Raw genomic sequence first — 22,348 nt, 5'->3', positions numbered from 1 at the left:
CCGGTTCGTGTCATCCGCTGCTGCACTTTGTACAGTAATAATAGTCATATTCTTTATATATTTATTTGAAAGGTAGTGCCGAGGAGCCAAACGTTGATTACGTACTTCGTCCACTGCCATTTTAGTAGAACTCAGTAGTTTTCAATGCTAGTCTTGACTATCTTACTATAGTATTTCAACGTTATTTTTATTGTGGGCCGTCATACCCCTCCCTCACAAAATAAAAGAAGTATGTAGTTTTTTTAATTAACTTTTATTAACCCCTTCCATGCTGATGATGAACCCCAGCCGTCATGCACTACGGTGCTCGTGTGCTGATGACGGCTGGGGTTCGTCACGGCCCGCCCCTGTTCGTGTTGTTTACAGCACACTAGAGGAATCGCGGCCGCATGGAAAGGGATAAACAATAAATATGAACGAAACTCAATTATAACTATATTAGAACTGGAAAAATAACTGAAACAATGTTGTAAAAAAATTGTGAAATGGAATCCAAAAGGTGTTTAATGGTTAATCTGCAACAAAAAAAAGAGAAAATTAGAGTTTAGAATTATGTAGATGTGAGTAAATGAGCTGAAGCATTACGGGGCCTATTATCAAGAACGGCGATAAAGTTATCGCCATTTCAGCGGCAGGAATCTGCAGCTAAAGTGGCGATATTGGGCTTGATAATATGCTGTTGTGAATTCCCATAGCAGTGCAGGTTCTGGTGTTAACCTGGGCTACTATGGGAATTTACAAGGGCATATTATCAAGTTCATTATCGCCGCTTTAGCTGCTGTTTCATGCAGCTGAAACCGAGATAGTTTTAGCGCTGTTCTTGAAACTATGCCCAAACAAGTTTTGGTAACTCTGCGGTTTTACGTGTGCGGTGTGACTCGTATATTCCAGTTCTGTTATAGTGCTGCATTCAAGTGGTGTCTATTTGGAAGTGCCTAGTGCCTTACTGACACCCTTTATGGCAACTTATTTCTAATGCATTCCTGTGAAGGCTTTGTAGATTTAGGCCTTTGTGCTTACCGTTGTATAAACCTTCCGGGTAAACATTTTAGGCAGTTGGTGTCACAACCTATTCTGAACAATTCGTTTACACGTCTACATGTCGAAGACAGCAGTGTCTAAGTTTAAGAGAGAAAGAGAAATGATGTCACAGAGAGTGAGAGAGAGAAAGAGAGAGAAAACAACATTAAAACTGTGTCGCAGAGTCTGGAGTTGAGATTTTTTCCTCACTTTCCTCATATTAAAAGTGACTCAAAAGTGGCGTTAAAAGGTTGTGGATCTGTTTGTCAGACTGTTGTAACCTATCTGTTGTCATTGCTCTGAGGTAATTATAGATCAAACCCATTATAGCCACTTTAGCGACAGTTTGCTGCCGATAAAAGTGGCGATAATTTTGACGCCAAGGCTTGATAATATGGCCCTCTCTCGTTTCACAAATAAAGCTAACACTACAGTTTTAAGAGTGCAGCGTACCTGGTACATTTTACTTGTTATAGTGCCGTGTTCAAGTGGTGTCTATATGGAAGTGCCTACTGCGTTACTAACTCCCGTTATGCCGAATTATTTCTAATGCATGCCTATGAAGGATTTGTAGATCTAGGCCTCTGTGCTTACCGTTGTAGAAACCTTGCGGCCAAACACATTAGAAAGTAGACTTCACAACTTAAGTTCAACAATTCTTCTACATGTCCAGGCTGACAGCAGTGTCTAAGTTTAGGTGAGAAAGATAAATGATGTCACAGAGAGTGAGAGAGAGAGAAAACATTAAAACTCTGGGCCACAATATCAAGCCTGGGCAACAAAATTATTGCCACTTTATCGGCCTGAAAGCGTCGCTAAAGTGGCGATAATGGGTTTGATAATATGCTCTATGGAATTCCAATCGAAGGTCATGTTAGATGTCCTTCACATCTAACATGAGCTTCGATTGGAATTCAATAGAGCATATTATCAAATCTATTATGGCCACTTTAGCAGCAGTTTGGTGCCGATAAAGTGGCGATAATTTTGTTGCCAAGGTTTGATAATATGGTCGTCTCTCCTTTCATAAATAAAAGTTACACTACAGTTTTACGTGTGCAGTGTACCTGGTACATTTTATTTGTTATAGTGCCGCATTTAAGTGGTGTCTATATGGAAGTGCTTACTACGTTAATAACGCCCGTTATGCCAAATTATTTCTAATGCATTCCTATGAAGGATTTGTATATCTAGGCCTCTGTGCTTACCGTCGTATAAACCTTGCGGCCAAACACTTCAGGCACTTGGATTGACAACTTGATTTCAACAATTCTTCTACATGCTTAAGCAGACAGCAGTGTCTAAGTTTAAGAGAGAAAGAGAAATGATGTCACAGAGAGTGAGAGAGAGAGAAAGAGAGAGCAAACAACATTAAAACTGTGTCGCAGAGTCTGGAGTTGAGATGTTTCCTTGCATCACTTTAACCATGTTAAAAGCGACTCTAAAGTGGCGTAATAAGGTTGTAGATCTGCTTGTCAGACTGTTGTAACCTATCTCTTGTCACTGCTCTGAGGTAATTATAGAATTTAAACAGAAGCTACTGCACAGTACGCTCTCTGGGCCATAATATCAAGCCTGGGTGACAAAATTATTGCCACTTTATTGGCAGGAAAGTGTCGCTAAAGTAGCGATAATGGGTTTGATAATATGTTCTATGGAATTCCAATCGAAGGTCATGTCTGATGTCCTTCACATCTAACATGAGCTTCAATTGGAATTCTATAGAGCATATTGTCAAACCCATTGTCACCACTTTCCTGCCGAAAAAGTGCCGATAATTTTGTCGCCCAGGCTTGATATTATGACACAGAGAGCGTACTGTGCCCTCTCTCATTTCACAAACAAAGCTAACACTACAGTTTTACGAGTGCAGTGTACCTGGTATTTTTCAGTTGTTACAGTGCCGCGTTCAAGTGGTGTCTATGTGGAAGTGCCTACGGCGTTACTGACGCCCGTTATGGCGACGTATTTCTCATGCATTCCTGTGAAGGCTTTGTAGATCTTGGCTGCTGTGCTTACCTTGTATAAAGAGTGCGGCCACCGGAGTTCACCACTCCACTTGAACTCTGCTTCTATACGTCAAAGTATATTCAATATGTTGCAGAGAATTGCATTGCTTTTGCTTGATAGGCCGTGGTTGCTTCTGAACGATGTTTGCTGAAGGAAACAAAAGGACATTTTGATTAGTCATCGTAAAAGGAGTTGCGTAACTACTATCAAAAGTGAATTTTAATGTGAGTTCTTAATATTCCGTAGTTAAGAGTGTGGCAGCTACAGCAAACAAAGGAAGATCAATAAGTTAATAGAAGCTTGGGACAGCCTCATGATGCAGAAAAAAAATACTATCATGGACGCACAATTTATAACAATAGAGGGCTAAGCACGTGGCATAGTACAGAAATGCGACACAGAAATTTATGCTCGCACAATTTTTAAGATTAGAGGTGTATAGGACCTCGTGACTTATAAAGAAATATTTCAACTATGTAAGTACAATTTAAAACCATTGAGGGGTAGGAAAGCCATATGAAGGATAAAAAAATAGTATTATGCATATACAATTTACAGTGGAGGCTGATGTTGTGACGTCTTCTCTTACCTTTGTTTTTGTCGTCTTTTGTCGTGTCTTGAAAGGCTGTGGTTTCGCTGAGTCTGGGGTGTTTTCGACAGTCTGTGTGTCATCGCAGCAGAGGCAGGCAAAGGAGAGTGTGCTCATGTCAGTGCCCGCATTATATGGGAACCGCAGGGGCAGACCAAACCAAGCCCAGGGCCATCATTGGTAGCCCTGGGGGACATCCCATTGGCTAATGTTTTGGTTTCCAGGATAAATGATAGCAAGAATGCTTGGTGGTGGCATGTGTTTAGTGTGGGCGGGCGTGCACCGTACATGTGCAAGTGTGAGTGTGTGCACCAACAATTAACAACAGAGAGAGACGGGGGCGGTGTTATCATGTGCGCAGAGGCAGGCACAGAGTCGGATCTGCAATGAGTAAGCACTTCTAATCATTCTCCTTAGCGCGCCTTGAGCTCTGATTTGTCACTGAGAGGGTGATCGCACCATAGTTTGTACTGTGTATCATACTCAGCGTGTACGCGCGCATACAGTACGAATATGATTTGACGTTACGCGTCGCATTAAAGCTTCAGTGTGACATCATGTACGGCGTTCTGTATGCGAAAAGGGGCAATGATTCTACTTGCTTTAAAACATGTATGTATTTAATTTACATACTAAGGGCAGACATTTGGGATAACTATAATTTTTTTCATACTTGTAATAATAATACATTACTTTTAAAAAGAATTACACAAATCGTGGTAGAGCATCATGCGTACTCGTATTAAAAGAGTTGCGCAAGTGCATCATAAGCGTACGTAAAGCCATGTGACTTAAAAAGTAGAGATTTGATTTGTTCATAACTTTTCCTATTGCGACTGTTGAAAGTTCAGTCCCATTATAGTTATTCGACTTTGACTTTCTAAGAAGAAGCATTTGTTCTGAGAATCTTCTCAAAAAGAAGGAAGATCACAATAATAAGAGCAATGGAATCATATTCCAGCAGTTCGTCAGAGGGAGATTTCATTCCTGAAGAACCTCCAAAGAAGAGGAAAGATGGTCTAATTTGGAATTTTTTCACTTTTCCAGAAGGTCAAAAAAAGGTTAATGCTCCAAAAGTAACTTGTAAAATTTGCAAAACAGCTCTTTCAAGGGGTGATCCATGTAAAAAATACTCCTTTGGCACAGCAAATATGGTGCGGCACATGAAGAATTTGCACCCCAAGAACTTTGCTTGAGCTGCAAGACGGAGGTTGCACGAGAACCCACCTGCTGCTACACCTAGCACATCAACTGCGTCAGCAGCATTTTCAGCAAGCAGTCCACACCCACATATTGATTCTGACTTTGCTAAAGTTGAAATTCTATGCATTTATTGCGATAAACTTTTGTGTTATGGGGAACAGTCTATAGACTTGATGAAACGCAGGATGCAGGATCATTGCTGTCCTCGACATTAGTTGTTCTTTTTTCATTCTTTTGTTCCGCTTGGAATTTGTTGAGAAAACACGAAAAAAATACCAAACAAAAAAAACTGTTCTTTTTAGAACTATCTTCACTGGTCAAAGAAAGAACTATATTTCTATATTAGTGTGTAAAAGTTTGTCAGAATGAATGTGTAGTTCATAAATGAATGAATGAATATGTTACTAGTGTATGGAGAATGTGAAAGTGCAGAACTATAAGGAACTGCTACAGCATAAATCTATAAGGTGTTTATCTATAGTATACTGTAGTATGTCCGAAGCACTTGAAGGTATCATATGTACATAAATATGTTACAAGTCTATGTTTCAATTTGCGTTGCTGGTGAAAGTGCCTGGGTGAATTTGTATGTCTTAGGGGTGGATTTACTATCCGCCTGTGCCTCTTTTACACAGCCGTTGTAAAGCGCTGCGCCAGAAGAGGGTTTCTTGGGCAGAAGGGGGTGTAGCAAGGCCTCCTAAAAGTGACTGAGTGAAATGTATAACATTTTATTCAGTGACTTATGAGCTTATGCTGCGTCAAAACCTTGCAAATGCGTGAAGCAGGTGTAAGGATTGATACAGCATTGTGAGAATAGGGCCCCAAGAGAATTGCTGGAGCTGTGTTATACTTGCAACCGACGTCAAGCAATAATTCATCCAAAAATTACTTTGCACTTTAGTTTTGTTATTATTTTATAATAAGAATATGAAATATAATCTAAAAAATAAAATAAATATAAATTTTTATATTAAAAATATAAGAAATTAGTATAAAAAGAAAGACATAATAATTAAATCATTTATAAATTATCATTTACAAAACCTATGAAATTCACTGAAAAAACCATAGGTTTCACACACGTTATACTTAGGAATTAGCATTTAAAAAACCTTGCAAATTCATTGAAAAACGATAAGTTTCACACGTTATAGTTAGGTGAACATTTCTATCATACAAAACCTTTGAAATTCCTCCGTTATAGTTAGCACAGCTAACTATAACTTGCGCGCCTGCAATTCACTGCTGATGACGTCACTTATTACATCACTCATGACATGGTCAGTGACATCACTCATGACATCACTGATGACATCTCAAATGACATCCCTGATGACATCAGTGATGTCATCATCCTTGTGGCATACCTCTTCTTACTGTAATATACCCTTTGATACACACAATCTGTAGTGTAGTTCCTATATTCCCAATAGGCTCTGTGCATTGGAATAACATAAACGATAGTTTAGATGTAGGACTTAGGTCGACTAGGTCTCTATTGAATATGTTAGACTTAATTGTGTGTGCCATCTAGCTCAGAGGTCACTAGAAACTTTCTCGAACAAACAAGAAGGGATTAGTTTCTGACAACCATATAACATGACAACTTTGTTCCCCCTGAAATAAGTAATATCTCCAGAGTCGCGGAAACAATAGATGGCTGTTTCACTCAGTCAATCGTGTATGCTTCGTTTCACCAGGGTTTTTGCAGAGAAATAGAGAGACGTTTTCAATAAAAAGGTTATTTATTGAGCAGTCTCCTTTCTTATGCAAGAGAAGTGAATTGCTACAATCGTAATACTTGCTATGAAGTAAAGTGCATACAGTAAAAGGAGCGTTATGAGATAATAATGTAAAAAGATTTAAATGGTTTCTAAGCCATAAGATACATAAAATAGATAAAATACATACAATGATAAATAATGACTAAAAGTACTCAACTGGTGCATCTAAAATACGCCTACCCCGGTGTACCTAACCTAAGCCGAGTACAAGGGAAGAAGTAAGTGAGGTGTAGCTTGAGTTAAATAGTTTCTGCCAAGAATCTATCCAAGAATTCTCTAAGGGTCTAATCAGCTCCGTACCTTGGTTATAGAATGAAGGAGGTCTTGTATCTCCCTCTCAGGACTCCATCTCCTAGTAACCCGCAAGGGTATCAGGGAAACACTGAAGCTGGATTTCTCGGCAGGAGAAAAGCCAGCGTCTCTGTCAGTGCGTCAGTGACAGGGTCAGCTTCCTCAGACGCTTGCAACAGCAGGGCGTCGGGCAAGTAGTTAGTCGATCTGCTCCAAAACCACTGTGTGTTTGCTAGGGCAGATGTGGGCATATTTATACCTGGAAGGTGCCGAGTTTGATGTAAGGGTGGACATAATAACGTCACTAAGAACTCGCAGTTCTTTACACGCTCCAGGAGTTCTGGGACAAATCAATACTGAAGCAGGGGGAAGTCCTGTACTGCTGAAGGCTGGCTGTCTTCAAGAACTCGTTGTACTCTAGGAGCTTAGTGGAAGTAGCCATGCCGTATTTGGACTGTATTGGCTGTGTCTAAATATGGTTATGATTCTTATGCCTATATAAGGATATGATAAGTTATACCTATATAAGGGCATGAATCGGGAAAATTACACTAGAGCCCTAGATATGTTACAACAGATCAAAAATAGAAACTAACTTTTTTTTAAAAATGGAGATACCAATTCCAGTTAGAACAACCTATTGAGTAATCTCAAAATCTACATACACATCCACTCATTCACCAACAGTTCTATATAGCCACTCAAACATGTACTGACTCATCATATGTACTCATACACCTATATCCAGTTATACACCGACACTCATCTATAGAGTTACTCACACACATACTCACACATGCAAATAAACTATCAAATATCCATTTACTTGCATATACAGCTATACACCCACCACTACACTAACTTCTACAGAATCGTAGACATACTCTCTTAAACAATCACTTATAGAAAAGCATACCTATTTATACAGGAAGTCTTAGAATCTGTCGCTCTCAGATATACTCACTTATATACATCAATACTCACATATACTAGTTTAAAACATATGTGATTACTCATAAAGATACTATTGAGACAATCATTCACTCACTAACACACCCATACACACACTCATCCACCCATACAGTCCCGCACACATGCTGTCTTCAAAACACATACAAACAGTGAGTCAGTCATTCATGCATCTGTGCACTAAGTAATACTCCCCACTGAACCGTACAAACACTCATTTTGGTACTCAAAAAACCAACTAATAACCCATATACACACTCATGTAGCTACTCACCAACCCATGCAGCCACTTATATACAAAGTGACACACTGTTACAGATATTTAAATATTTAAAGATTACCCACCATCCACCTCCAACCAACTCTACAAAGAAACTGGAACAAGATCACCACCGACCAGATCTCCACATCACTCCTCCAAACCTCCCCAGCCCTTTCTTCTAACGCCAACGAAGCCGCCTCCAACCTCACCCTCTGGCTATCCAACACCGTCGACACCTTAGCACCACTGAAAAAACGTCAACACAAACCTGGCATCAAGAAGGCCTCATGGTTCAACGATGACCTCAAGAAGTCCAAGAAACGGTGCCGCTCCCTTGAAAAGGCCTGGAAAAAAGACCCATCCACCAACACCAAAGACGCCTTCAAAAGCGCCATCCGTACTCACCACCAACTGATCCGAAAAGCCAAGAAAACAGCATTCAAGGATCGTCTTGACAACAACGCCCACAACAGCAAGGAACTTTTCAACATCGTCAAGGAATTTTCCAACCCCTCGGCCAACTCCAACGACATCACCCCCTCTCAAACCCTCTGCGATTCCCTAGCCTCTTTTTTCCACAACAAGATTGCTGACATCCACAACAGCTTTGACAACCAACCCGGAAGCCAACCCACCCTACCATCAGCCGACCATCTTCCCCTCGTTAACACCCTTAACGCCTGGAACCCAATCTCCACTGAAGACACCATCCGCCTGATGAATTCCATCCACTCTGGATCCCCCACAGACCCTTGCCCTCACCACATCTTCAACAAAGCAGACTCCGTCATAGCTCCGCACCTCCGAGACGTCATCAACTGTTCCTTCAACTCCGCTACCTTCCCAGAAGACTGGAAACACGCTGAACTCACCGCCCTTCTGAAAAAACCAACAGCAGACCCCACCGAACTCAAAAACTACCGCCCCATCTCGCTTCTTTCATTCCCGGCCAAAGTCATCGAGAAAGCTGTCAACAACCAGCTCGCCGCCTTCATCGAAGCCAACAAATCTCTCGACCCCTCACAATCTGGCTTCCGAGCCAAACACAGCACTGAGACCGCCCTCATCGCAGCAACAGACGACATTCGAACTCTACTGGACAATGGAGACACAGTCGCCCTCATCCTCCTCGACCTCTCTGCAGCCTTCGACACAGTCTGCCACAGCACCCTTTTACAACGCCTCAGAAACATCGGAATCCAAGGAAAGGCACTGGAATGGATCACCTCATTCCTCACCGGAAGAACCCAGAGAGTCCGCCTCCCACCATTCAAATCCGAGGCCTCTGAAATCATCTGCGGCGTACCACAAGGATCCTCACTCAGTCCCACCCTCTTCAACGTATACATGAGCCCCCTCGCGGCCATCGCCCGCCAACACAACCTCAACATCATCTCTTACGCGGATGACACTCAACTGATCCTATCTCTCACCAAGGACCCCAGCACCGCCAAAACTAACCTACACGAAGGAATGAAAGAAGTCGCCGAATGGATGAAACAAAGCCGTCTGAAACTGAACTCAGACAAAACAGAAGTCATCATTTTAGGTAAATCCCCCTCTGCATGGGACGACTCCTGGTGGCCGGAAGCCCTCGGAAATGCACCCATCCCGACAGACCACGCACGGAACCTTGGCGTCATCCTGGATTCTTCACTCTCTATGAACAAACAAGTCAGCGCCGTATCCTCTTCCTGCTTTAACATTCTTCGCTGGATCCCCACCGAAACAAGGAAAACAGTCACCCATGCCCTGGTCACGAGCCGACTGGACTACGGAAACACCCTCTACGCAGGTACCACCGCTAAACTTCAGAAGAAACTACAACGAATCCAAAACGCCTCAGCCAGGCTCATATTAGACATCCCACGCAACGAACACATCTCTGGTCACCTCAAAGACCTCCACTGGCTACCCGTCAATAAGAGAATTACTTTCCGTCTGCTTACCCACGCACACAAATCACTCTACGACATCGGACCAGATTGCCTCAACTCTCGACTGTCCTTCTACACCCCCTCCCGCCAACTTCGCTCTTCCAGCCAAGCCCTCGCCACTGTACCTCGCATCAACAAGACCACCATGGGAGGCAGATCCTTTTCTTACCTGGCTGCCAGAACATGGAACTCACTCCCCGCTTACCTTCGCCTCACCCAGAATCACCTAGCGTTCAGAAAACAGCTTAAAACGTGGATTTTTGACAAATAATCATCCTCCCCCTCCTAAGCGCCTTGAAACCCTCTGGGTATGTAGTGCGCTATATAAATTTTATGACTTGACTTGACTTGACTAGTACACCTATTCAGTAAGATATACTTAATAAGCTGAGCTAACTATAACGGAGGAATTTCAAAGGTTTTGTATGATAGAAATGTTCAGCTAACTGTAACGTGTGAAACCTATAATTTTTTCAATGAATTTGCAAGGTTTTTTAAATGCTAATTCCTAACTGTATTACACTATTAAACTATTAGTGTACTATAATAATTGACAGAATACAAAGAGAGTGCAGAACCAACTGACATCCATAAGGATGAGCTTCCACTGTGTTCCTGGCACTGATTTTTCCACCTCTGAGAGAAAGGGTTGCAAAGACAGTGTCAGGGACTGCAAGGGTCACACCATGGGTTGCAGCTGCAACCGCTGGCAGTCCCCAAATGATGTCCATAGACTCAAGCCTGCTAATGCTGCTTGCAGTGTAGTTTTAAGCTTCCATTTTGTCCTGACAAAATAAACTTCCTGTCAGGTCTAAACCTTCCTTATTAGTACTTGTAAGTCACCTGTAGGATAGTCCATATATGCTCAAAGGTCAGGGTAAATTGTATTTAAAAAGTAAGGCATGAATATTTAATATTTTACATGTCCGATTGAAAAATCCCCAAAATCATTTTTCACTGTGGCAAACCTGGCCTCCCATACACTCACACTGGTTTACCTTACTACACTTAATGCGTTCTAAATACAGTTTGGAAACAGTTTGAGAAATAGTTATTTTATTCAATTTAATTGTAATTTAAATTCCTCTTCAATGGTAACGTTGGATTTCAAATTACTATTTTGGAGTTTTGGAAAATTGTTCTTTTCCTTTCTACACCCAATGCGCTTTTCTGTCAGTGTCCAGATCATCTACACTGTTGATGGATCTCCCGCTGGTAAATGTGTATTGGAACAAGTCAGTGGAGAAAGGACCAGGATGTAGAGAGAAATCAATCTTCCTGCCATGATTTCAAGGTAGAGGTTGTGCCCCTGCACTTTTTTAATTCGAAGAGTAGCCTGGGGAGCTGTACCCAGCCATTCCTGACTTCAGCTAAAGCCTACCCAGAACCTGGCAGTTGCAGCTCACACCTGGGTCTGCAGGCCCTTTGTTTCACTAGCCTGGCTGTAACCAAACGCAGCTGAAGGGGAAGAAATCACCAGAACCATGAACCATTTTAGGTTTGATTAAGGGGATGTACCCTACCCAGAGCCTGGAAAATGGATTAAAAGTGGCATTCCTATAGCCTGAAATCAGAACACCCCTGGATATGTGAAGACTCTGGAGAAGGGCTGTTTTGGTGTCTCAAGCCTAGAGGAAGGCTGGGCCCACTTGCCTTGATCCCAGGACCGCAGCAGTGACTTCAAGGGTTAGTTGGCTGACCTCCTGTTTTAGCTACAGCGCTACAACAAGCTTCCAGAGGCTGTTCCTGTTCTCCAATTGACCAGATCCACCTGAAACTGACCTGATCCCCTTCAGCTGTTCTTTATAGGAGTGAGTCCTCCGGGCCTCCAAGCACTCTCCCCAAGAGCTTGAAACCTTGGCTGGAGTCAAAGTGTATTTCTCCCTGCTAACTGAAGGTTTTCCCTGGGCCTGATGCAGTGTGTTGTGATGCGTAATACAGCCTTGCAGCTTCTAACAGAAGGCTTTGTCAGACCCAACGCCAAGCGATGCAAAGTCCTTCAGTGGCACACTCCTGACTGGAACCCTCACTAGAATTAATGTAGTATGGCGTTGAGCTACACTGAACCTCACAAAGTCACACCACAAAGCTCCTCACCATAGGCTTTATTGGACTCAGCCTCGAGAGGCACAACGCCTTTCATAGCCATGCAGCCTCTATCTAAAAGTCTCACCAGATCCAAAGTGAAGCAAAGCAAGATGACGCAGAGTCCGCCAGAGCTGCACCTTACTGTCCTTGCATCAGAGTCAGAGCGTGAAACTTCCAGCAGGACAAACTTCGTCCTGTATCCAGCCTGCACTCCAGCGAGGTTGTTCTCAACTGATTTTGTCCTGGTCGAGTGTGACCAGATACCTGCAATTGGTGCTTTGCATCTTTTAGCACTATCTTTACCTGAAAATTTTAAAATTCATAACTCAGGTTCTACTGATTGTTTTTTGTCGTTATGGTACCATTATATTTCTTAGAAGTTACTCATTTTATCTAAATAAGTTTGGGAATGTTATTATGTTTGGTTTTCACGTTATTAGTGTTGGAGTGTTGCAAAAATACTTTACACACTGCCCATAAGTTAAGCCTGACTGCTTTTCTATGGAGCTACCAGATGGTAAAACACTCCAATCAACCAATAATCCAATTCTTTACATAACTGTATTATGAAATCAGTTTGCAGTGATGGTGATTTGTGATACGTATGTAAATTATGACAATTTTGTGTTGTGAAGCATTTTGTTGTGTTAGTGCTTGCTTTACTGCAACATGACATTCTTGTGGACTACCCTGGGTGTTGAATTTCAGGCTATTTTGCCTGTCTGTGTTGATATGTTCTACTATGTCTTTATGTTGTATTGGTTTGTGAACGTCATTGTGTTATGTTATGTTTTTTTACTTAAGGTATGTCAACAAGCACTGCTACATTTACTGCAAAAAGCAATACATGACTTTAAAGTCCAGTGAAAAGCAAGCTCTTACCGGTTTCTAAGGTGGTAAAATGGCGCTAAACCTGCTCTTCAACTATTTAACACTTCTGTCCGCCTAAGCTCTCCAAGGCCCATGGGATGGTCGCAGGAGTATCACAGATGTACACATTCTAAAACCTGGCTTCAGAAATGTATCTGTGTTATTATCCACCTACCTTTTATGACAGTGTTTCTCTGAAGACAGAATAGAATTTCTGAATAGTCATTTTTCACATAACGAATGGTTCACTATATATTTTTTACATTTTGTGTGTGAATTTCTTGGCAGAATTCACAGCACCTACGGAAAAACAGACACACCTACCGAGAATGTCAAATCAGACATTTTCTTTTTTTTAATCATATTACTTCGAAGAAGATGTTTATGGTCAATTGCCTTTGCGTCCCCATGGCTGTTATTTACTGCAGTCCTTACGCAGGATTAATTTACTCTTATAAAGAGTAGGACATCATCTGTCTTAGACAACAGAATTATTCGTCGAGGATTCTACTTTAGTTGTATGTGGAACAAGCACCCTCTGTAATAAAACAGAAAATACACTTTCTACATATTATCTGGTGCTTTATCTCCCGATGTCAACGTTCAGATCAACTTGACCCTTTTTATTATTGTTTTGAAATGTTTCCCTGTTCAGCAAAGTTTTAAGTCATAAATCATGACCTGAAAGTACAGTGCATGCTTGCCAGAGATCTGAAATACAAGAATGAGGGAAGTTGCAGGAAAACATATTGTTTTCCCATTTGGACACCGTTGATCATAAATCATTTTTTATTCCCCAAATAAGTTAGCTTCTTTGGCCTTTCTCTGTGCTTGGATGATTTAGATCAGCACTCTAATCCATTTTGATTAAAAAATGAAATGTACAAAACAGCATAATTTCCGGAGACTAAAAAGTAAAATAGACCGTCGTTGTGCATTATGGCATTAACTTTATAGACGAGCACAATACTCCCGTACATATTTGTTACAAATACCTGCATTTAGCCATAATTGCATGGAGGTATTCAATTGTTACTATGCTTTGAGAATATTTCTAACTGTCCTGGGATCCATCAAAATCGTATTTAAATTTAATAGAATTCACATTAGAAGTACTAGTGTTGCTTTACATTTTAGGGGGTGGTAACTTATTGGCATTAGTAAGTGCATTTCAATTTTAAAAATCGTTGAATTGGGATTTGTGGTTTTTAATTTCAAACTCACATTTTATACACCAAGGTGACAATTTGGTGATCACAATCTTGCATTGATGAGGCACTTAATTTGGTATTTTCCAAAGGCCACGCTTGTAATTAGCACTAGTGTCATTTGATTAATATTTTGGCACAGGGCAAGCAAACCTTTTTAGCTGGCAGATTTCTGAACTTTGAATAAAAGAAAGGCAAATGGAGGATACTAAGGGCATGATTACAATGCCGATGGACGACATCGTGATTTGAAGCTACAAAGATATATAATTCAATGTAATACATTGTAATATAATACAATATTATAATATATTAATTTATATCATAGCATATTGTAATGAATTGTAATATATTATATATTATTATATTATATATTATATTATATTATATTATAATATATTATATCTATACTAATATAATAAAGAGAGAGCCCAAATCTTTGAGGCGGGTAATCTCAGGAACCACAGCACCAATCACAACACCCAATACAGTGTTGGAAAGGGCAGTTGCAGCAAAAGGACATAGGCTATGAAGACGCCCACCATATACATTTGAAAGGTAAAAGAACCGTGCCAGCAAAGTAGTCCCTTGTGGGCGTGTCTGCCATGTGCTGTGGGCGTGTGCTGGGGGCGTGATAAACGCTGGGGGCGTGTGGTACGTTTCGCCCTTCATGCCATGTCTCATAACATGTGCTAATCCCACCCTGCTCCCTTTAAATACCCCTGCACCCCATAATCATAACGCACCCTTACTCCTTAAAATACCCCAACACCCTCAAACACTAACCCATCTTAACCCTATAAACATACCCTGTACCCTAAAACCCAAACCTATCCCTAAACCCTAAAAATACCCCTGTACCCCAAAACCCAAACCTAGCCCTGAACCCTATAAATACCCCTGTACCTCAAAACCCAAACCTACCCCTAAACCCTAAAAATACCCCTGTACCCCAAAACCCAAACCTAGCCCTGAACCCTAAAAATACCACTGTACCCCAAAACTCAAACCTACCCATGAACCCTAAAATACCCCTGTACCCCAAAACCCAAACCTACCCCATAACCCTTAAAATACCCCTGTACCCCAAAACCCAAACCTAGCCCTGAGCCCTAAAAATAACCTTGTACCCCAAAACCCAAACCTACCCGAGAACCCTAAAATACCCCTGTACACCAAAACCCAAACCTATATCTGAACCCTTAAAATACCCAAACACCCCAAAACATATAACTCAGTACCCCAAAACATATACCCCTATACCCATACTTACCTTATCCACACATAAAAAGACATGCTTTTACCATTCATGCATTTACAACGAATTTCGTTGTAAATGTAAGCGTGGTAAAAGCATATAAAATTTAATGCCATGCATTATAATGGCATTGCGGAGTCATGGTACTTTCGTAATGAAAGTATGCGGAATGATGGTATGCAGAAAGAAAGTTGCAGAATAATGGGTGCTTACCCTCCTCCGGTAAGTACCTTGGTGGCACGGTGGCCCACATCTCCAGCAACATACTCATATTTTTTCACCACCCATTTGAAAAATGCACAGGTCTCTCTCATTGATGGCCAGCACCGACATACACTTTTAGACACACCTCCCGCCACAAGTTCTAGAACTTTAGAGCTGGGGAGCTACGTTGAAATCTCGGCATCAGCTCAACATCCTGTGATTCCAGGCAAATCGCTTTGTCTCCCCGTGCCTGCCACAAATGAATGTGTTTCTGTAATGTAAATTGTGCTCATGCCATGTTGTCGAGTTCGCGCTATATAATATTGCAAGGAAAAATAAAGTAGGGAAACTCGAGTTCACACACTACTGAACGCGCACTCTTAAGTGCATCAGCAGTGCACTGTGAATCGGGGCGTTTCACAGGCCTGTCACAGATAAGAAATGCTATCAAAACCAAATCCAACAAAACAATTTACTACTGACCGGCAGCAATTCATACATGGACAACGTCGGGACGGGCTGCTAGTTATATTATATTATATTATATCATATTATATTATACTATATTATATTATATTATATAATATTATATTTGGGGAAAAGTCCCTCTTTTGTGCAGTATAAGATTATTTAAATGCACCGTGGAATTCTATGACCATATAGATGAATGAAGCCAATGCTGAGTTCCTTTTATATGGTCATTGAATTGCAAGGTGACTTACAATAGGCTCGGAATGTACAGTATCGGGTGTTTTGTTCCTTATAATATATGGTCACACCATCAACCTTTCAAACAAAAGAGGTAGTATGTTTGTAGACATAAAGAATAAAAGAGTATTCTAAGGTGAAATTAAACACATTTAAAAAGAGGGAATAGTTTTAAAAATATATTATATTAAGTTTATTGTAAGTCACATTGGAAAGAGCTGAAGCTTACAATGTATATTATGTTATAATAGTATGACACATCAGAATATGCGTAGTTGATTACTACTTGTGTAATTAAAGATAAGCAATCTGGCATATATGTTTCTATTGAGGTAATGTGAGCTTAGTGACAATTGCACAGGCAGCAGATTGTTGTGTGGATGAGCTATTGAAAATCAATTATTGCCACGGGAACGTCACTTTTTGTTATGTTACCATGGCAATAGGGGCTGCGCCTTATGTATAACGCCTTAACGTGGCTTAACACTGCCTTGTACATAAGGCACCCTTTCATGCTTTGCTTAGCTTGAAAGGGACGTGCATTGGGTGTTGTGGTGGGCGTCCCACCGCAACACCCATTGTATTTTACGCTGCCCCTATGTACAAGGATGGCGTACATAGTAGGAAAATCCTGGTCTTAAGATGGAGAAAAGAGGAGAAATGTATTATTTCTCCTCTTTTTTTTTCAATGTGTTCTGCCTTGTGCAGCACACATGGAAGAAGCAGGAGGCCATGGTTTGTTTATGTACTGGAAGGTGTCCCTAACTGTACATAAACAAACCTTTTTTAAAAATGCCATTTTGTAACTTTCATGTATGCTGCATGAAGCAGCACACATGAAAGTAAAATAAAATGCATTTTAGGATTTTTTATTTGCAGGAAGGAGCACCTTCCTGTACATAAACAAACCTCCCCTGCACACAGACACCCTTGCAATCTGGTGCAAGGGTGCCTACGTTGGCGCTAAGTTGTTGAAATTAACGCTATCGCAAGGAGAAGCGCAAGGCTGCACCACATTCTTGTAAATATGGTGCAGCTTTGCGTTTCGGAAGTGGCGGATTGTGTCGTTAAGCCAAGGAGGCTCCACCACTTCCTAGAACTAGCAGAGAGCAGAGGAATAGACTGCCTTTTTTCAGATTTCGCTGATGGAAAGATATTCAAAAAAATCAATTGGCAGTCACTTTGGCTGATAATTCCTCTTCACTATGCTTGACTCTGACGATGCAGAAAATAACTTTGATGACCGGATCAGGTCTTCAATAGACCAGCTTGCTCCTGAAGTAATCAAGCAGCCTAAAAAGTACAGAGTGTCAGCACCTTGGTATGGGACAGAACTTAGACACATAAAAGCTAAATGTAGGCGCCTAGGGCGGCTTTGGAGGACAGACGACAGTGAAAAATATAAAAAGGGCTATAATTTGGCCCTGGAGGAATATAAGGAAGACAGAAATCAGGCAAAAACGACCTACTTCACAACCAAAATCTACGAAGCCAAACACTCCTCGAAGGAACTCTTTACAACAATCACAGCCCTATCTAAATGTCCACAGGACAGCCTCTTTAAACCGGACCAAAAATTTGTGGATAATATGGCCACCTTTTTTCAAAATAAAGTACTGGCAGTATATGACGAACTGCAGGAATCAGTTACACCGACAGTAAATAATAATGCAGATCCCTTGGCGGATAACCACTCTCAGAGTTCTCTGTTTTAGCGGCAGAGAAAGTCAATGATATACTATTAAGGACAAAATCAGTCTCGCCTCTGGATCCCTGTCCTCCATCAATATTGCACTTGGTATCAGAGCAAGTCAATTTACAACTTACCCCTATGCTCAATGGAGTAATTAGCACTGGTGTTTTTCCTCAGCTATGGAAAAAGGCTTGTGTTAGGACCAGTAGCGGTCGGCAGTAGGTGTTTCTATAGGGCGGTGAAATGGGCAGGAGGAGGGGCAGGGTGGGGGGAAATAATGTATGGATTACGGAGTTTTACAGGTAAGTAAACATTTAAATACATAAAACGAATTTCGTTGCGCACACTGCATCACATTTGGCGATGCAGTGTGCGCAACGAAATTCGTTTTATGTATTTAAATGTTTACTTACCTGTAAAACTCCGTAATCCATACATTATTTCCCCCCACCCTGCCCCTCCTCCTGCCCACGTCACCGCCCTATAGAAACACCTACTGCCGACCGCTACTGGTTAGGACGATTATCAAGAAAGCCACACTGGATCCCACTGAGACTTAAAAGTACGCCCAATATCATGTCTGCCATTCCCAGCTAACATTATGGAAAAAACAATTTATCTAAAACTTTTTAATTATTTGGATGGTAATCTAATTCTTGATTCCACACAGCATGGCTTCAGGTGAAGACATTCCACTGAATCTACCCTGATAATGGTGACAGAAGAACTGCACAAACTGGTTGATCAAGGGGGTAGGGCCGTCCACATCCTACTTGACCTATCAGCAGCATTTGACACCACTAAACATGCGGTGCTGGTGCACCAGCTGAAGGCGGTAGGCATTAGAGGGACGGCTCTAGCCCGCCTTTCTTCCTTCCTGGCATCCAGGGAACAATTGATCCACTTAAGTCTGCAAACCTGTACCTCCCGTATGGAGTCCCACAGGGGTCAGCTCTGTCACCAACGCTATTCAATATCTATGTTACCCCTCTGGCCAGATTAATCAAACAACACAGTTTTAATCTGGTCTCATTTGCTGACGACACCCAGATTGTGGTTTCTGTCTCACAGAGGGCGGACATCACAGAGACCCGGTTCTGTAACTGTCTTAATGCAATTATGGCCTGGATGAGCACAAACTTCCTCAAACTCAATAGTGAAAAGACCAAGGTCATTGAGTTTGGGAAGGGCCCCTCAGTTTGGAATTAACTATGCTGGCCTGCGGAGGCTGGGAGTTGTCTAGTTCCGGTGACCAAGGCTAAGAATTTAGACTTTATGTTCGATAGTGAATTAAAGCTGGGGAAGCAAGTCAATCAAGTAACCTCCGCCTGCTTTTTCACATTGAAAACTCTGACCAAAATGTTGTTGTTTGTCCCATTCACTTTAAAGAAATTGGTAACAGGAGCCCTTTTAGTCTCCTGAATCGATTATGGGAATGAGCTATACTTAGGTATAGACAAAGGCCAAACTGCAAAATTACAAGCACTGCAGAATGCAGCTGTCCGAGTGCTGCTCGTGCTCCCCAAACATTACCCCACGTCTTCTAGTATTAGACAGCTTCATTGGCTTTCCATCCCAGAAAGAGCAAAATTCAAAGCCCTCTGCCTGGTGAATAAGGCGCTCTACAGTGGCAGTGCCTTAGACATTCAAAAGCTATTCTCTTGGTACCAGCGTCTGTGAAGTCTGAGGTCTGCCAGTACAGGATTGGTTCTGGTCCCCAGAATACAAAAAGGCCAGAAAGGATGGTAAGAATGTTTCACATCAACCTTCTAAGTTGTGGAATTCCCAACTAGTAGATATAGATGTTTCAAATGAATATATAAAAATACTCTCCTTGTTGGCTCTGTAATATTCACTCACATCTGTGAATCCATGAGAAAGGACTAATTGCCCAGCATAAAATGCATGTGATGGTAGAATGTGTGTGGGTAAAGTTGCAATAAAGCCTATTGAATTAAGTGATGTACATTGACTACATTTGTAACACAAGGTCACATTGAAAACTGGAAACAAACGAAATTAATCTCATTATTTGAAAGTCCTGTGACAAAACAATTCATAAGTGAGGCAAGAGTCCTTCTGTTTATATCTTGCGTATGATATGGGCACCCATGCCTTGGAAGCGTAAGTCATCATGTTAACTAAATGCATTGGATTCAATAGGTGTGGGTCATGGGAACAATGTTCCAAAAAGACACTAGCAACCCAAGAAATATTTGTTGAAAGGGTTGATACAGCACTGAGATATAAATCAATTAAACCAAGAATTAAACTGTAAACCGTTGTTAGGAAATAGTCAGTGGCTGAAACAAGATCAAGTGCACAGGTATCAGCATATCACTTACTATATCACAATGTTTTATAATAAAATTTCATTACTAGGACACACGTAACAAACTTCCTATAGATCTTAACTGATTGGCAGATCTCACACTCTCTTCAATAAGACATATATATTATCTCGAAAAGGCCATAACATCATGAATGTTGTATATAATATGGTTTATCATGCAGAAAATTAACAATAAGCAATTCAATAATTGGACAATTTATATTGAATTATTATTCACCTCAAATAGCATTTGAAAAGTATATATATAAACTACAGAGGGACTGAGCATAGCCAGATTAGGTGCCTAGTATCTGTGATTACAGTCACTCATCATAGGGGCAAAGATGAGATCTTCTCTCTGTGCCTTCATTAGACCATCTAACCCCAAATTAAGTATTTGAAAAGATTCAACAATTTTACCCACCTCTAAATAAAACCAGGATGTGTTTTAAAAATGTATCAAACATGTTAGGTTAGAAAGTTAGCACTGGCATAAGTCTAAATACAGCCTGCAGGCTAACAATACAACACAAGACATGCCTTGTCTGTTTATACTATATCTCACCACAGTAAACCTATTTAAAACAAAAAGTAAGAGCGTCTGAAAAGTGTAATGAATTCTGAAATAGAAATAGCAATAGAAATTAACAGTACATGTTAGTCAAAGATTACCTGGGGCAAGAGCTTAGATTGTAAAGTAAAATATTAGGACATTATCTCTTTTTCACCATCCAAATTCAATTTACCATTGTGTTAATTTGCTTTGTCGCCTAAAAAGTAAATGTATTTCTTGTTAAAAATGCTCTTTATTCTGATTATTCTTGTGGGTCAAGAAATAATGGCAATTTCGGTTGGTAACACCATGTATTACAAACATGGCTAATGCAGGCTTTTTGGGTTATGGAGTACTAGACAGTAATTGCTGCAATACATCCTAGAAAGTATATACGAATTGTGTGCAAATGTAGCACGGATCAACTTTATCTGCACCATTCATTTCTTGGAAAGAAAGTAAGGAACATAGGTCCAGTACAATATGTATTAGATGACAGTCTGAGGGTCTGATAATGTCAATGTCAATGTCAAATGGCTTAACTAGATGGTAAGCATAACCTTCCATATAAGGGTCCAATTGTGACTTGAATTGGAATGGCAGGGTGGAAAACCCCACACCAGTAATTAATAATAGTGGTAAGTAACAATGCAACAGTACCCTGAAATTGCTACTGAAACTCCATGGAATGGGAAATAACTGTGGCGACCCTGCACTACTGCGTACCAAGTTTTATTGGGTTTAACATTGCTGTTTGCCACTTACTCTGAGCAGGTGAGAAATGGGAGCAGGAGCGGCAAGTGAACCCTAAAGCGATTTTAAGGGTGAGCATTTTTGGCTCGAACCATGTCTGAAATTTCAGAACATATGATCCACTATGAGATGTATTAAATGACTGTCTGTGGTTCTGAATTTCACATCAATATACTGATTAATGAGGTCATAGGATTGCTTAACTGTATGTTACACACAGGTCTAAATTCTGAGTTGCATGGTACTGGGAGGGTGGAAATTCTGCGTTAGTAATTAATAACAGTGTGCGGCAACACCCCAACACTACCCTGAAATTACTTTGTTAAATTCCATAGAATGAGAAATAATTGAGGTGACCTCGTACTACTGGGCATAAAACCATACAGAATTGCATGGGTTTTACAATCCCTGTTTGCCTTTTACTCTGAGCAGGTGGTAAATAGGAGCAGTATCTTCTGAACATGGACTTAATGAACATCAGAAGAACACATGAATGTGGGTGTAGCGAGGGAGGTGGGGAAGGCAGGGAATGGGGTGGTTTGATTGGGGACAGACCTGGGGTCCAAGTAGTGTAAGGAGGAGTGACCTTATTCTGTACTTCGGGCAATTTATAGAT

Source organism: Lissotriton vulgaris, chromosome 4_1 (genome assembly GCF_964263255.1).
Source record: "Lissotriton vulgaris chromosome 4_1, aLisVul1.2, whole genome shotgun sequence".
In the NCBI taxonomy this organism is placed as follows: domain Eukaryota; kingdom Metazoa; phylum Chordata; class Amphibia; order Caudata; family Salamandridae; genus Lissotriton; species Lissotriton vulgaris.
This window is presented reverse-complemented; position numbering follows the sequence as displayed.